General features: G+C 37.2%; 1 long non-coding RNA gene across 1 annotated transcript; it reads left to right on the forward strand.

Moving 5' to 3' along the window:
- The first annotated feature begins 312 nt into the window (after positions 1-312).
- Positions 313-6,188, forward strand: LOC131191533 (uncharacterized). The gene is made up of 2 exons (XR_009153529.1): positions 313-450; positions 6,092-6,188. It is a non-coding gene; the product is annotated as an uncharacterized LOC131191533 (long non-coding RNA).
- The last annotated feature ends 104 nt before the right edge of the window (positions 6,189-6,292 follow it).

Below are 6,292 nucleotides of genomic sequence, written 5' to 3' on the forward strand. Positions count from 1 at the left end.
TTTTTCCTTGCTATCCACATATTTTTTTTAAAGAAGTCAGTTATGGCAAAATATATAGATTGGCATGTGTGAAAATAGGCATAAGGGTGTCTGCCAAAGAAAAAAAGGGTGTTCTTTTCAGGAATGCAGCAATTTCACATACAGCAAGAATGGTTACCTCCCCAAAAAGAGGAGGCAACAGTCTCCTCCTATAAGGCAGCAGGTACATCTTTTTAGAGGTGAGATACAATTATTTTTACAGGTGTTCCATGAGTCAGAATAACGATACCTGGAGGAGGGAAAGATCCCAAAACAAGCTTTCCTGGATTAGTAAACTAATTTGCATCGAACAGAGCAATATTTTAAGGAGCTCACTGCAAGATGGAAGAGACAAGCAACATCTCCTCTCTAAATCAGCAGCTGTGAGGACAGTGAATAGAGAAGAGGTAGCATTCTTCTTTTTAAGAAGAGGTAAGTTGTCAGACATGATGGGTATGGCAAATATCTATGCAGATGACACCTTGAAAATAGCTTACTGTATGGTTGAGAAATGGCAGAGGAAATGTTTCTCATTGCTTATTCAACTATGAGACTTGATATAATGGTGTGCAGCAGTTGAGCTGTGTTCTGTTGAGCATTTGCTCAAGAAGAGGAAGACACAGCTTCACCAAAGTTGGCTGCTGATACGTTGAGCTATTTGTATCAGCTCATGTAAGCTGACTCATCCTCCAAGTCTAAACAGAACTTGGGAACAAATAGTTATTATCTCATCTTCTTGGAAATCCCCTTTTATTCCTTAGCTTAGTCATATCTGTCCGGTGGGAGAATCTCCTCCAATCATTTATTCTGCAAGTTAGATTTCCTTGTTCTACCCTGTCCTGTTCAGAAGTAAAGATATTCTTCCTCCTTCCAAAAATGCAGACAGTTGTTTTCAGTTAGTTATTCTAGGGAACAGCACATGCAAGACTGCTGAGGAGAAGCAAGACCTTTTCATTTTCTTCTTGGTATAACTGTTAATACCAGATGCTTTGAATCATCCCATACAAGTCAAGGAATGGGGGCTAAATTGATTACCTATACCACAAGTCCCTCTGTCTCCTGGTTCATTTCATGCGTCTAGATCTTTTATTTTAAAACATTAAATATAATAATAAATGACGGAACACTGCCGAGAGGTAGTACTTCATTCACATTCTCTCTGTCTAAAGGTTATACATACTGGTGTAAAACCTCCAAGTGGATACTTCTTCCAATTATTTGAAAAGCTGTTCTGTAAACTCAACAAGTATCTATGCTGAGGACTTTTCATAGCAGTCAAGGAGGTACTAAAAACAAGCAAATACAATTTTAAGTGAACAATCAAGATTAGGGCTTCACAAATCCAAGTGAGGATTAGTTAGCAGTAAATAGACAGATCTTTGCTGCCATCAAGTGCTCTTATAGATTTCTGCAGAACTGATATAATATCCGTAATCAAGATAACATGTTAAAATCCTTGACACACTGTACCTCTTTTTAGCTATTTTCTCTGTCAGGAAAATGTACACTATCATATTGTCATGATTGCCACAAAGAAAGCAAATTGCTGACATTTCAGTATTATAAGCCACTATTTTTGGCTCTCCTCCTGAGTTCCCATGAAGATTCAAACAAGTCATTTTATGACTGCGAAAGGAGGACTGTAGTACTAACCCTTTGACATAACCTAAGTGAAAATGTAAACACATAACAGGCTAAACCTTGCAATAATTCTGGCTAAAGGAGCTAGATGAACTTGGGAGCACAGATTTTGTTGCCAAAAACTGGATTTATATATCAACACTGAAAATGGAGTTTATCAGCTAATGAGCTGCTCCAAAATGAAAGATTATGCAAAACTCAAAAGTCTTGTTTGCTTACAATAACAGCTTGCCCTTTTTGTACTTCACTGAACACTCACAAACATAAAACTAACTGTTACTAATGTTATGATCAGTTTGACTGAAAGAAAATAAAAAAGAAATAATGTAAAAACCTGAATACCACAGCCATGGTATTAAAAAATGTTTCATTCTAAGCACTGTAAGAAAGTACATTTGTTCCTGAAATTGAGATAAAAGCTTTTGTCTATATTTATTCTACCCTATACAAGTAACACTGGTTGAAAATATAAAAGGCATTGAATTCCTGAATAAATATTTGACACTCTCTGGCTTATATATAAAATAACACAATCCGACCTTTTGATAGTCAAGACATGTTATTTTTGCTCTAAATAACATTATAATTTGTAATTGTAATGATAAAAATCACAACAGGAAGACTATGATATGAACACAGGATAAGAATTATATTATTACCACCCTCTTCAATAATGGCTATACCACCTTTGATGGACTGAGGGTCAGTCACACTTGGTCTTTGAGTGATTTGTTGTACAGTGAACCTAACTAGGATAAAGGAAGGGGTAGGGGCAGGACAAAAACTCTAATTAAAATGAGTATAATTAATCTGATTAAGTTCCATAATTCTCACTATTAAAATTTGGGGGGAATTTTTAAATGAATTTTGGGAGCATATCTGTGGCATTGTGAACAACAAGGTATGCACTGTGATCCTGCAGAACCTGAGCTCTCTACATTGCTATTAAGCTACCAAAGATAATCTGTAAGCTTTTTCTTCCATTCTGAAGGGCAAATCAAGAATTGCAGGTTAGAAGGGCAAATCAAGAACTGTTTTATAAAACTAATGTAAACTGAAGTTACAAATTTCAAATAATGATTAGTTCCTCCGTAACAGTCTCATTGTCGGAATCTTTCAGCATAAAGCACTAATGATATAATCTTTCAGTCCAGCTTTATTGGATCAATCAGACCACAGCCCATCAGTTATTCATCCACTGGTCAAGCAAATGCCTATGGGAAGTTCGCAGACAGAACATGAAGGCAACAGCATAATTTCCTTTGTGCTCCTTAGCAAGAATTAGTCAGAAACATCTGATAATTGTCATAATTAATAACTATTCTCCACTTAGGTGGCCAAAATGATTAAATTTGTGACATCACAATGCAAACTTTGTCTTTTTGTACTTTCTTTACTGTTGCATACTAGTACGTAAAATGTAGAGTTTGCACCACAATCCTGCAACAGCCCAGCCTCCTTCACATGCTTATGATTCTCCATGCATTTATCCAATCCCTCAAAGTTATGCACTATGAGTTGTGTGCAAAATGCTGAAAGTTATTTGTCCTGAATTTCCTAAATTTAACTTCACTGCATGGTGCTGAGTTTTAATATTATGAAAGAGGGAAGAAACTACGCATATTCCATAAATCTCTATTATATAATTTTCCTCTTACTTGCCATTTTCATAAACAAAAAAAAACAGTATTGTAATCTTTCCACCGAGGGGAGCTGTTGTCATTTTCTACATCTTTTATAGTTTTGCAATATCTTTTCATTTGCACATATGCTGCACACAGTGTTTCTATTTTCAAACCACTGATTTGTCCAAATAACTGTGCATATAGTTGTGGCATTTAACAAAAATGTATTTAATAGGGCTATTAGGACTTGACTGAAAATATCTCTGATGGATCATTAAAGGTAAAGGTTCCCCTCACACATATGTGCTAGTCATTGCCGACTCTAGGGGGCGGTGCTCATCTCCATTTCAAAGCTGAAGAGCCAGCACTGTCTGAAGACGTCTCCGTGGTCATGTGGCCAGCATGACTCAATGTCAAAGGCGCACGGAACACTGTTACCTTCCCACCAAGGTGGTCCCTATTTTTTCTACTTGCATTTTTACGTGCTTTTGAAACTGCTAGGTTGGCAGAAGCTGGGACAAGTAACAGGAGCTCACCCCGTTACATGGCAGCACTAGGGATTCGAACCGCCAAGCTGCCGACCTTTCGATCGACAAGCTCAATGGCTGTTCAGATTGTTATATTTTAGATCTGGTAGTCCTATATGTAAGGAAATTATTCACTCCCAGAATGGATTACTAACAGGTAATCGGTATAACTTTTTCTCGCTATAAATAACAACTGCTGGAAAGGGAGACTGATCTGCATTAGGAATCCAATAAAAATTATTCCTTTCTTTCCTATGCAAATAGTCCTGCCAAACATTAATCTGAAAGTTTTCACTGATGCTAACTGGAATTTTCCTTTTATATCGAATAGCAGCTGGAGAAAGAAAGTTTTTGCTGAGTTTCCAGTGTACAAGGAAAAACTTAAATATTACCCCCTATATGCCTATATCTGATTAGTTCCTTTTTTTTGTTTCAAATGACACTTACAGTTTTCAAAAATCAGTAAAATATTTTTTTTTGTTTTGATTGCATTCATTCAGAAAAAAAATGAATTTCAAATAAAGAATTTGAATACCAATCTACTCCTCTGAATCATCCTAGGAATCTTGAAAACCCAGAAATGAATAAGAGCCATGTGAAATGGCTCTTATAACATTCCTCTCATTTGCAACAGAAGTTCAAATAACATTGATGAAAATCATGGGCATTGTTTTTAATTAGTACAAAAATAAGTTAGAAGAAGCCATATCTTCAGCACTGAAGTGAACAAGAAAAACACTAAGCCAAATATCCAGGAACCACATAACAGAACTGTCAGATCCTTTAAACTCAGACTGACAACCAAAATGAAAGGTCTATTAAGGCTGTAATATATATCTACGAAACTGAATGCAGGCCAGTGATATAATGTTCTTGAAAGGTGTCAAAAAAGTGAACGGTCATGAGTATATACAGTCATACAGTGTGAGAGAGAGAGAAAGAGAGGAAGGGGCAGAGAAAGAGAGAAGGGGAGGAGAGGGGAAGGGAAGGGAGTGGAGGAAGGAAGGAATGGAGGGAGGGAGGGAGGGAGAGGGAGAGAGAGAGAGAGACAGAGAGAGAAAGAAAGAAAGAAAGAAAGAAAGAAAGAAAGAAAGAAAGAAAGAAAGAAAGAAAGAAAGAAAGAAAGAAAGAGGACCAGAAGACAGTGGTGGTGATAGATGTGTCAAGTGACAGAAACATCAGGAAGGAGGAGCATGAGATGCTGAAAAAGAACCTGGGCTTGAAGAAGGAACTAGAGAGGATGAGAAAAATAAAGGCCAAAATGGTCCCAAGGGCTGTGACTCTTAGGCTAAGAGAAGGGCTCCAACATCAGAGTTCTCCGCCAAGAAGAGTACAGTGCTAGGAAGATACTGCACAGAACCCTTAAACATCCAGGCCTCTGGTAAAAGACATAAGATTGAGGAAGATACAGAAAATTCATGGGGTGAGAAAGGAATTTCACACACTTACACACACACACACACACACACACACACACACACGGCTGCAATGGGAACATGAACAAATAATGTAAATGACAAGCGTATCCAGGGCAGGCTAATTTGAACATTTACAATAGAAGTTTTCTCAAGACTAGACTTGATGGGATGGGGAGAAGGTGAATTTAAAGAGGGATAAGCCTCTTGCAGGAGCTTTAATTATCCAGGAAAGGACTGGTAACAGCCACTGCGGAAACAGAAAATAATGTACAAGAATGATTGCTGTGAACCTAATCCATTAACTTCTGTGCAAATCACTGTCAAACAAAGAAGCACGACTCCCAGGAGCAATCTAATATACATGTTGTGAGAAATAAAAGGTACCGGTATGTATAAACAAAAAAATCAGAATGTACTTTAAAACACAAAGAGCAGTTGGATAAAGCCGTGCAACTTTCACTCTGGAAGGGAGCACTCCTCCCCCCCTAATACTGCAGAAATACAAAAGTTTTCAGTACAGTCAAACCAGACTCCAACTGCACTTCCTTTCCCTAGTCAGATTTTCTATATATAAACGGAGTTGTTTCATACCTAAACCCCTTGTAAACAGGATCACTCAAGAATAATTGCAGAGTGTTGGGAAAGAGCAATCAACTAACTATGAAGTATAGCAGGCTTCTACATTTTTATTCTCAGCAAAGTCAATCTTCCAACTACTAAAAGGCTAATTTCATATTTAGGGCATCCTTGACAAAAATTTTTAAAAATGCATTTAATTGTTTGCCAAGTCTTTGGCATTAAACACTGCCAGAGAGGAAAGAGAACAGCAAATATACTGTGAATATTCTCTTTGTCCTTGCAGAAAAAGAACTGACAGATGTCCAAACCAGAAGTTCAACACAAGTGGAGAGATGTGTAATTGACTGGAAGAAAAATAAAAACAATTTCTTTAAAGGAAATTCCTTTGTAATCTTAATGATCTCTCCATCTCATAACAACAATACAAAAACAAGAGAGTTGAAAGAGGCAACTTTGGAAAGTATGCTTACTGGGACGCAAGTCC

This window comes from Ahaetulla prasina, chromosome 2 (assembly GCF_028640845.1).
Source record: "Ahaetulla prasina isolate Xishuangbanna chromosome 2, ASM2864084v1, whole genome shotgun sequence".
Taxonomy (NCBI): domain Eukaryota; kingdom Metazoa; phylum Chordata; class Lepidosauria; order Squamata; family Colubridae; genus Ahaetulla; species Ahaetulla prasina.